Genomic DNA, 12,366 nt, shown 5'->3' on the forward strand with positions numbered 1-12,366 from the left:
TTGATATGCAATAATGTGACAAATTGAAAGCAATCCGATAAAAGAAAATATAGTAGAAAAAGAATTTTATCGATAACTGACTAAAACTTATTATTAACTCCTCCGTATAAAATCTCACTTGTGTCGCTCTTTCATAAAGAAATCGATTCTTCCCATTCGACGGAACGTCGTGAGAACGAGTTCCATTGTCCGGGACAAGTTCGGGTTTATCCGACTGAGCGTTTAAAGCTGAACCTGGACTGAGCCGGTACGAATACAGAAATTCAGATCCGGGACGCTGTTTGAGATGTCGATTGCCGCGAACGGACGAACGAACTCTAATAGAACACCCTTCGGGAATTCTACTTCGTTCCTGGTATGTTACGTGAAGGTACATCCTTGCGATGAGATTTCTGCCGGAACGAAAATCCGATCGATGCCTGGGAATTGCAAGATTTACAGGCAGACTGATCACATCGTTCATTATGCAAATACGTAAAATGAATCGTTCATTCCTAATATCTTTCAACACACTTTTTTTTTATCCTTATGTAATTTTATTACTTCTTGCGCAAACATTCACTCGACAGCTAATCTCTCACTTCTCTTTATTTCTCAAATCGTATTTAAAATCGAATATAAACAAATTGAATATCGACGAGAAAATGAATGAAAAAAAAAAAAAAAATAACGATAAGAATTTATTAGAGAATGTGAAAGGATATAAATAAAAAAAAAATTATTTCGTATACTATACAATATCGTCATCTCATTAAAAATATTTAATAGACTTTGAGACGCTTGTTTTACAGTATCCTTCCAAGTACGGTTGTTTTTCAAAGTAACGATCTGCCGGTGTGGCGTAAAATTCCCTGCAACAGTCCCTCATCAATTTTTTTCACCCCACACTCTCATCTCTCTCTCCAACCGCTCGTCTCACTGATTACTTTATTCCGCGAAAACGATACTCTTGGTAACCGGTGACGTAAAAACCCTTCTGAGAAACCTTTTATGTACGTTATACGAGGTCTTAGCGAAGTGAGAAAATTTACGAAAGGATGCTACCGAAGAATCCGCATTCTCGTGTTGATACTTTATAAACACGGTGTCTTTTAAGTAATAATATTACGTAATAATATGGCAGCGTCAATTATCAATCAATTTTTTTTTTTTGTATTATTGCGTAATGTACTCAATACTTTGATAAAGTGAAAATTAATTGTGTCAGAAATGAAGGACGATATCTCATATCAACATTAGAAATATTTTCCATTTCCAGGTAAGACTAGAAAATTCTTTTTCATCCTTTTCTATAGCGCATCGATTCCGCTTGTATCGATATGTTTCGCGCACAAATACAAAATCGACAGATACATTATACAAATTAACAATCGTAAATTTCTTTCGTTTCAAAGGAAATTCGCTCGGAAATTCCCGCATGCGGACTCGAACCGCCGATATTCCCCGCGCTCGAAATACCGCGCAAAGTTGCACAATGCGGGGCAAAAAGCACCCAATTCCAATCGCAGGCTGTTAATCGGCTTTTTCGCCGGGTTTGCAGCCGGCACGACTAACGTGATGCGGCAAAAAACGTTTAAAAACTATAGGACGGGTCAGAGCGAGCTCTGATGAAAGAATGAGTTTGTTAACCCCGGTGGTGCTCTTCTTTCTCCACTGAAAGTTCGAGGCAAAGGAACTCCGGCAGGATGAGAAGCTTCAGGTGTTTGCTAATGGCCCGCGGCGCCGAAACCAATCATTCGTCGATGGCCGCCTCCCCCTCCCCTCCCCCCCCCATGCCACCCTCCGTTTGTTCAATCGTGTCGTATTTTTTGTCAGTCTCGTCAGCGCTCGGCTTTCGTTTCCATATTAACGCGAAGCTCTCTCGAAAGAAATCCGATGACGAACATCACTGGTCCAGATATTTGCATGCCAACGCGCACGCGCGTTGACCTGCCTCGATTAACATAGTACTACTGTTCAAAAGAAATCGCGGACATACCGTAAAAAAAAAAATTTAATTTCAAATTCCACGTAAAATTTTACAATCTCGTTTGATTTGCGCGCGCGCGCGCGCGCACATATCGAACAAGTTAAAGAAATTATTATTCGTTAAATAATGATTGACAATGGATACCGCTCTAAGTTAAGTTTGCCGCGTACAAATACACGAAGGAGTGTCCCAATATAAGGTAAAGTTAATTAAAAATGTAGGCAAACAATTTACACTTTGTTTTGTAAAATACACTATATCTACAGTATAATTAAATAGTAGAAATGAAATTTTTTCTCTCTCGGACGGTTTTTCTTTGATTTTCGCCAGAGATGTAAAAGTCACGGCAGGTACGTCTCGTGCAGCGACTCAAATGTAAAAACTTGGGGTCTCCCAAAGTTACATTTCAACTATTTTCTTGTCATTCCATTTGCAACGAAACTGCAAGCGCCACTGAAGGAAAGAAATCTAAAGAACACAAGACTAAAGCGCGATGTATAATACAAAGGACTTTTGATCGTCTCGATGTTTTCGCTCAAACAATTTTTCGATCACTTATCAAAATTGTTCAAGGTAGTACAACGATATCGCAAAGATAAAGATGAGGTTTTACTAAAAATCAGCGTTTGTTGTTAAATGTTAAAAAAAAATATATTTAAAAGATATAGAGACGAAGAATGAGAAACAAAGAGAAAAGCGTTTATCGCGAGGTAGATTTGTTTGTTTAGTTCCTCAAGGCAAACGCGACGTTCCCTCGAATGTGTGTGTTATACTATGGAAGCAATCCTTTCGAAGAGATTACGAGACGAGGAACGCGGAGAATGTCGTCAAGATGTCCGCTTTTCGTGAAAGTAACGCAACACTTCTCGTTGAAATCCAAGTAGCTTATGTTCCCGGCCTCTCAGCTTGTTCAGTCGCGTGGAGAACTCGAACGAAGTGATGTGTCTTCGGATTCAGGACGCGTCTCCTCCAAAGACACGCACGAAATTTTCTCCAAGAAATCCAGAAAAAGTCGAGAGAAAAGTTTCTATTTAAGAATGTGAAGGGATTCGCTTCTGCTCTCGCGCTCACCCACGTTTTTCTCGACCGAACAAGGTTCGCTGCCACCTTGCTTCGGTTGAGTCATCTTTTGACCGAAAATAGCGCCCCAGGATGTGCAATCCAATATAATAACGAGAGAATAGTAGTCTCGAAAAACTATGAAATAATTATTTCACGTTATAAGTAGTGTTTTTTAGTAATTTATCAGATGTATATTAAATTCATCGTTCGCGTCACAAGTTCATAAAAATTCGCTCAATTCCATGATATTAATCCGAATAAGTTATTTAATAACATCGCGGTTGTGGAAAACCTCTATGCTTTTGAAGACATCGATTAATTTCGCCGATATAATGACACATTTATCGGATAATATGGAATATCAATTGTCATCGTTAACGGAAAAATTGAATAAGAGTGAATCGAGTATTTTAACTTCATACGATATGTAACAATAAAATTTTTAAAGAGGCAAAAAATGTAGAATTTAAAGAAATTAAAATGGGCTAATAAGTTTTAATTTCTATTGCTTTTAATATTGTCATTAAATAGTATCATTGTATAAAAATTTAAAAATGTATGAAAAAAGAAAAATGTTATTATATTTCCAGAACCACACAAATCCAGAGAATTATTTTTTATATCGATAAAGTTTCGCGTATGCATTTTGCGGTAACACACTGTCACCAAAATATTCGTTGTAAGTATTGCGTGTAAGATAAAACCTCTCGCTAAAATATAAGTGGCTTATGTTTCGCATATCGTCTCGTTCCTTTTCCAGCATTACTCCCATATGCGTAAAAGTGGAACTTTTCTTCGAACCATCGTGTGGCAAGCACATTTTTTTTCTCGTTTTTCCCATTTTATTACATCGAGTTGCAGTATCGGAAAATTACATCGAGACTGCATCGCATCTTCTCTCTCGAACGAAAAGTATTAAATATTGCGTCACACAGTTGCTTTTGCAAGCGCTGCGTGCAATTGACATTAGCGAGAAGCTTGTAATTGATGTTTTTGTTCCTTTAATATATAAAGGTAACGCAATATTTAATATTTTTCGTTTGAGACACACACACAAACACATAATATAACATAATAAATTATATTAAATTAAATTTAAAGTTTTATTAAATTCCTTAAACGAACCGAATTATACTGCTCTCCTTATATATGTACAATACATGTATTTCTCTCTTTCCCTTTTTTAATAGTAATCCTTCCTTCATTACGGAGATTTTATTTATTCAAAGAAATTCCAAATTTTTTGTAAATAAATTCTTATAAGCAAGTAATTATACGCAGTTTCTTGAAAACCTTCGTTAAAATTAAACTTATCTCTCTTTTAAATTTTTAATATATGCTAGGATGCGAATCTACCGAGTAGCCTTAAAAAAATACATCTCTGCAAATAAAAAAGTATATCCATAATTGCGAAAGCTAAGAACGAAGGGGTTGAAGAAAAAATTACAGAACGACATTCATTAAGAAGTAAAATCAACGAAGAAATGTGAAAGTAATTAAAAACATCATTGCAAGATGGCATAATCACGCGACAAGGGCAGTTTTAAGCGCTTCATTAGCAAGGATGGACGATAAGGAAAACGAGAAATATCTCAACAAAAACCGTAAAACAATGCACCGAGCCTTTACTTACTATTTTGTAAACTCGCGAACGGATAGGACGAGTTTCGCGGGAGTTTCACGGTTCGACGAGTTGAGAAGCAACAGCGGTTTTAAAAGGAGAGCAAGAGCGTAAAGTGAAACGGTGGAGATAGATTAATTCTTTCGTTTGAGCAACGCCCGCAAATGCTTGTGGTTTTTTGAACTCGAGTAATGCGTTTCAAAGCGATTGCCGATATCCATGAATATCTAAGAACAAATTATATGTAGTACAATAATATAGAGGTAGAACAATATCCACTCATGAGAGTATGTTATTAGAAGTTATAGTTAATTTCACACACATTTTTTTTTTTTGACGTTATCATCGTTGACAAAATATATGGAACAATATAAGCGATAAAATATATATAAATTATTAACTTACAAATTATTAACTAATAAATCCCGTTAAGAAAGTAAATTTAGAAAATAAATTAGAGGAATAATTTGTTAATAATTTTAGTCTTTGGACGAGCTTGCAATATTGAAAGGAATGAAAAAATTTTCATCTCTCACGCTGACATAATAAAGTGAATTGTCTTCATTCGTGAGAAATATTTTATCTTCCACCTATTACATCCTTCAGACGAGCAGACTATTTATACGAGCCAACTCGTCGATTCGCCTCGACTATGTCGGCGACCTCCTAAAGAATTCTCCATTATCGTTATTCCCGCGTCTCGATTGATAATGAACGCCGCGAGACAATGTGTACACAGGCGAATATCGAGGATGCGTATGCCGATCGCGATCGACATCGGCCGTAAATTTTACGGATGGTTGAACCGTCGCCTGTCCCAGGTGTTCGTCCTCTCTCCGCCTCGATTCTCATATCCGTCGCGTGTCCGCGCATTTATCAGCGATTTAAGGATCGTTCCTGGCCGAAGGCGGACTTATTACGATGCAAATATTCGAGTCGGTAATGGCTAAAGTAGCTCGTCTCTCGGATCCGCTTCAGAAGGAGAGCCTTGCGGGGGCACGCGACGATAATTTTAAACGCGCCAACGCGCCATTAGAGGCACGTGCCAGTCATCGCTCCGCGTGTTACATTTGCATTAAACTCGAACGAGCCGTTAAACGGTATTGCCCGAGATTCTTCAACGGATCGACAACCATGCGAGGAGAGAGAGAGAGAGATCGAACACGTCCTGTTCATTGAATGAAAGGAGATGTTTGACTTTCCATTTAGTGTGTCTTAAGTCACTACAGCATCAAACAGTTGATGCTGCAGTGAGCTAAGACCTCGTCCTGTGAATCGAGAGAGAGGGAATATTCCGAGCAAGATGTTACGCGGTTGAATTTATTCAACGAGTATTAACTTGATATCATGGAACAAGAACCGCCAATGTCATCGACTCTAAAACGATAGACGAATGGGAATATTAGGGGAATATGCAAAGTGTTCGGTTGCATCCATTTATCGAATATTAACTCAATGCGCCATAACTTTGTAGTAGCAAGGAATGAAAGTCTTAGGGACAAGATGTTTCGCCTTCATTCATAAAGTATTAACTTGATGTCTTGATATGAAAACAAATGTCATTCTGTAACTTGCTGAGATGTTGCAGAAAATATACATTCAATGGATAAAATTCTTTTAAAACGTATAAATATTGTGAAAATTTTGTAAACGTATTATCTAATTTCTAACAGAGAGATATATCCAGATCAAAAGAAATAAAAACATATAAATTACAAACTAAACCGCGTATAAATATATCTATCCGTCGTAGCGGGTCTGAGCCCATCGTGGGACATTTTGCGCGATCAACTCCAAGCGCTTACATCGACGTTCTCGCTACGAACTCGAGGATAAAGTAGACCAAAGAGAAGTTAAGCTCCTTATCGCGCGGGAGCCAGAAACGTCGGTCGCGGCAGGACCGGCCTCTTCGGGCCGAATCCGGGATTCTTTTCCAGGACGATTCCAGGCGAATGGATTCGGCGGGAATTCATCTCTTATTGCGGCGACGGTCGCTTCGACAGCGCGGGATATATCCGCAATGGGCACTGTCGTTCACAAACAGAGACGTCGGCAATGGTGCGAGGGGTCGCTTTTAAGTAAGCGAAGTGGCCGCGAATACGCAAACTTTCGGGCGCTTGTCCAATGAATACGTCCGCCTAAAACTTTTCCAATTTCTTGCGTCAAAGGGAATATCCGATAAACACGGCCGCGTCGCCGTAATTAAAAGTACGCAAAGCCGCGGGGGATCGCGCGTCCCTTTCGAGGCGAGCGTGCGAAACCGCGATTCGCTTAATCCCACAGATTAGACAGAGAGAACGCGAGAATCCGCAACGTGGTTTCGTCAAGTTGCGCGACGAGACCCCATCTTTTCGTCGTTTTACGATGAAACAATTTTCGCGCGTATTGTATCGATCGAATTATACCGAGAATGGTGTGATCGCGATAATGGCACGAAAATTTTTAACGGACGCTTAAATTGAGTCTGCATTCGATTAAATATTCAATCGATTCAATATTTATATCGAATAAATGTATTATCGCCCTATCGCGTTGAAACGCTACAGGTAATTTATGAAATTATCGTCCTGTAAAATCTATGTAAAAATGACAGTAATTAGATTTGCCAATCGATGTATTAGTTAGCGGTTATTGGTGATTTCGCGTTATCGGGACGCGATGTCAAAGTCGATCCTCGGCGAATTAGCGCGTCACGAGATAACGAAGGCGTGCAATAAATCCGCATTCATATCTGTGTAAAGCGTTACACAGAACAAACGCGGACAATCGGATGAAGATAGTAAATGATGCACGGGACGAATATTGTTTACGGATTTAATGGCGAGTTTTATAGCTTGATCGATACGCGGATTAAATACCGAATATGCGGATTTGATCTAAAGCGCGATCTGATATATATCGATGGCGAGCGACCAAAGTGCTATTCATTATTTCCACCACATATGTATCCATTTTAAGTCATTTCTCGGGTTGAAACAATCGTTATATTTTGGACAAATGCTTATTAACGTCTTGCAAATCTACATTTTATTATATATATATATATATATAAATTTTGAGAGAAAGAGAGAGAAAGTAAATATATAATAGTTACTTAGGTTTATTAGTCAAATTAGTCAAATTCAAATATATATTTACGGCGTACTTTCTAAGAGTCATCCAGAAATTTTCATAGAACATTTACGTGAACACGCGCCATTATTCTTCTTAATTTCGTAAATTAAATACACGATATAGATTAACCTTCAAAGTCTTGAAAATTTTACCAACAAGATCTGTTTGTCATCACACGTGGAAGGCACACACAGATTCTAATGTACGTTCGCGGAATTAGATCGCCTCGGCGATATTAGCGAGATAAATTTGAGATCGATATATTCATAATGAGATCGATCGATCGGCGATTCTCTCGAACTTTTATCAGAGCGCGAGAGCGATGAAAACCAGTTTCAACGTATATATGCAATCATAATAAGGGTGAGAGATTTATAGCATTTTTCAGTTGTGTAATAATGCTGAGGATAGGACATGGGAGGAGAGGAGAGGAGGGGAGAGGGGGCAGGCAGATATAATAGCTTCCATCCATATTGACGCGCGCGTTTACATACACTCGAGTAGACGTGCAAGCTTACGCAGAACGTTCATGTTCGCGGTAACACACTTCCAGTTTGGATCTTCGACAATAGCTAACGTCAAAAATATTGCTTTCAATAACGCGAGAGAGGATGAAGGAGGACACTGCCCGCCCGATCGGTCCCTTCTGATCGAAAGGAATTTTAATAAACGAGATTTCGCGTCCATGAGAGCCGTACTATTCGCAATACTATTCGTCTGCGCGTAAGTAAATGTATGTATGTGTGCGAGTTGCGTGTGAGTGTGTGTGTGTGTGTGTGTGCGTGCTCCTTTGCCTTGCAAATTTCGTGGATACGGCCGCGCCCTCGTTACACGAGTTGTACGTCACGAGCTCGCATCAGAGACGCAAACGATGTTGCCGCGCTCAGAATTATGTGTATATTATTGCGTGGCAAATACGAGGATTATTTTTTTTTCCTCGCCGTAATACACGATTAGAAAAAGTCCGAAGTCACGCATGTGAACGCGCGATAAATGTTCTGGTATTCCAAAATTTATGTCGAGAAAAAAAAAAATTTTTTTTTGTAATGAAAAAAATAATTTTTTAATATTAAATCGCGCGTATTGTAAAAGAGACATCGAATAATATTTAAAAGATATATTTAGAAGACTCAATTGTGAAGAATTGTTTCGTCAGAAGTAAAATATATTATTCCCCTTTTTTTCCCTCCAAGGAAAGAAAAAAAAATAATTATCATTTGACAATAATTTCTCTTCATATCACAGAGATCAGAGTACGGATTGCAGCGCTTTCAATAGTCGCCGACCGATGGAATTCCTCTCGATCGAACAATGTAAATACCAGAGTATCAAATCCTGCAAAGCGCGTCGCGTGTTGCGTGTCATTAGTCGCGCTGAACACGAGAGTTTCTCGTTACCGAATCAGCGGCCTCTAATCTTCGTGACGCGAAAAAAGCATGTCTTTGATGATCGTACATCGGATGACGCATTGTCACTGTATGGCGTACGGGTTTTTGCACGAACAATCGGATAAGCACTTATCGATGTATGAAACCCGACATACGTCTCGATTGCGATCAAACTAACAGCGTTTTTATCGAAAACCTGTAAAAGCTTCATTAATTCTGAGTACGTCTTTTTTTTTCAAGCGAAGCTTGATTGCTGTTGCTCACGGCGAGATCGCGGAGCAATATAAATGATATTTTCTTAACGTAATTGTATTTGCAAAATAATCAGTATACGTTATCATAAAAATATATCAAATCGAAAAATTGTTATATATAAAAAAAAAAAAAAATTAATTGTAATCCAATTTCGTCTAGTAATCATAAATGCTCTAATTATCTAGCCGTTTGTTGTAAACGTCCAATAAAAAATCCAAAAGTATTGGCATTTCCAGGTCAACGTGAAATGAGAAATGTACAACCACATTTAGCGCTGCAGCAAAGCATGCGGCAAGATTACAGAGGCATTGTGCCGCATTGTAGCAGATGTCAAATTAAAGTGTCGCGATAGCGTAAAATTGCCATAGCTGCGATGTAACCTCGTTATTTCGATTTTACAAAACTTTGCATCAATGGGTAGGTTTACGCGGTCACTTTCATATGATTTTCAATATTCACTGAACTACAGTTGAATAAATTTTGCAAAGATCTTCGTATTTTTTCATCAATCAAATTCGATAATTTAAGCAACAGAGATGGAAGAAATACAAGACACTATATGTGCGATATTTCGAATACGAGCCTACCTGTGACGGTCAATCATTAATCCGGCTATATAGGGCGGCTCTTTTTTAACGGATCGAAAGGCGTGGTCGGGAATTGCCGTGGCAAAGTGCCCTGGGTCATGTCTATCGGGGCAAAGCAATTTCGTCGATTCGTGGCACGAAGAGAGTAGATGGAAGAAGAGGCCGAGTGATGGAAAGATGCGGAAAAGAGAGCGTGAGTGAGAGAGAGAGAGAGAGAAAGAGAGAGAGAGAGAGAGAGAGAGAGAGAGAGAGAGAAAGAGAGAGAGAGTTGAAAGAGAGCGCGAGAAGAACAGAGGTGAACGATATAGAAACGAGAACTGTCACGGACAAACCTTCGGTCAATTATAAGTTGCTTCGGGACGTGCCTCGCTTACGAAAGGCATATTCTTAAATCGGTATATTCTTAAACCGAGGCGCAGATAAGATTGCTCGCTACACATCGAAATGCGAAATATTGTACGAGGATGAATGCAATTATGCAAACGGTGCATGCAGTTGCAGCGATGCAAATTTATCTCGAAACGTTCTCGTTTCCGAATTCTTCTCTTCGTTCAAGAATCAAAAATATAGTAAATATACTTTAATCCTTAATTTACAAATAGCTTTTATATTTTAATATCCTGAAATGGAAAATGATAGTTCCTATTTATTCCTAATTATAATTAAAATTACTCGTTATAATATTATATTCTAAAATATTTTAGTAAATAAAAAAATGACATAAAGAGTCACGTGCATCATAATTAATAATAATTTTTTTATAATAATAATAAATGGAATATTGTATATGATATAATTTGATATGTAAAAAAATGATGCACTGAACATATAGGAGTAAAGAGAGAAATATTAATTCTAATCTTCCTAAGAATTTTTAGAACAAACTGAAAAGGCAAACAGAAAGTTTCGAAAATTCAATGATGACATCTCTATCTATAGATGTCATTACCACGCTTTGCTGTACAGCGAGCGAGAAAAGCACCGATTTTTCGCTCCTTTTCATAATATCACTGCGGAAAATCTGAGTAAATAACGTGGCCGGAGTCTTCTCTTTCCAAGAGGCAAGCTGTTAACGTAAACGCGATTTTATTTCTAAACACGACGCCGAGCTACATAAAGATACAATGCTACCGATCTATCGGATCGCCGAATAATCGCGCCGAGGCAGAATCGATTTCATTGGCGCCGCACACGGATTTTCTCTTTCTTCATCGACACTCTCTGTTTCTCTCTCTTCTTACTTAATATTTTCTCACAACGAAATAGCGAATTTAAGTTCGAAAGAAGAGAGCGAGTCTTTCTAAAGAACGCTTCATCGTAAGGATTCTCTTGATATTTTCCAGAGAGTAGAAACTCCACCTAGATGTCTGCCTTATATATTCAGCATCTTGTGAGAATATTTTATCAGAATCCTCTATAGATTAGGATTTAAAAAGATCAGCAAAATAATAATTGGATTTATCCTTATTTCTGTAGTAAAATGTGTGACAAAGATTATGAATATAATTATAAAACTGTAAAGAGATAAAATTGCTGTCAAATATATCGTTATTTAATGACATTCCTGCATTTGAACCGCATGTGCAAGATAAATTTTCATGAAACTATTTTCCCGATATTTTTATCATGACATTAAGTTGATCTTAACGTCATTATCCTGATTTTTATCACTAATTAATCTGTAGAAAACTTTTCGACAGCAAGCATCGAATGGTTCCAATTGACTTTGCGAAAATCCGATAATCAAAGTTACGATAAATGACCTTTCAACCAAGTCAAGAACCAACTTCCTCATCAACTGTGATTATAATATGAAAATTATCGACTCTAAAGTCTTCACTAAATTTCATTAAAATACAAAGAAGCATTACATCAGCTGGAACGTATTTTGGCGAAATGTACTTTCAAGAAATCGGAGAAGAATATTATTTTCCTCGATATTTTTCGTTTCATCAATCTATTAATATCGCTATATGACTTCTCGATAGAGTAAACATGGAGATCACGAAATGAATTGAGAGATAGTATAAATTCATATCGTCGAAGCTAAGCTTATCTCTTTGACCGTCGATAAATTCCACAGATACCAGCAATTTTTTCCCATTTTTTGTGATAACTATTGTTTTTCCAATATTGTTAACTGAATGTATTTATGTTGCTGTTTACGATATCACAATTGATACAAATCTCGTTCTAATTATTACAATGTTATGTTTGTGCTGCACTGCAATTATCTCCGCGCTCATTACTATAATTACTATAATATAATAATATACAGTTATAGTTAATATAACAATATAATAATATATACGTACAGTTTATCGAGAGATTTCACAAAGTTATTTATGTCACTGTCGAAGACAATGTGTG

General features: G+C 37.6%; 1 protein-coding gene across 3 annotated transcripts in view; it reads right to left on the reverse strand.

The window, feature by feature from the left end:
* The window catches only part of LOC126851497 (hemicentin-1-like), a 94,526-nt gene that overhangs the window by 28,723 nt on the left and 53,437 nt on the right, over nt 1-12,366 (reverse strand). The window lies entirely within an intron of this gene.

Source organism: Cataglyphis hispanica, chromosome 8, assembly GCF_021464435.1.
Source record: "Cataglyphis hispanica isolate Lineage 1 chromosome 8, ULB_Chis1_1.0, whole genome shotgun sequence".
In the NCBI taxonomy this organism is placed as follows: Eukaryota; Metazoa; Arthropoda; class Insecta; order Hymenoptera; family Formicidae; genus Cataglyphis; species Cataglyphis hispanica.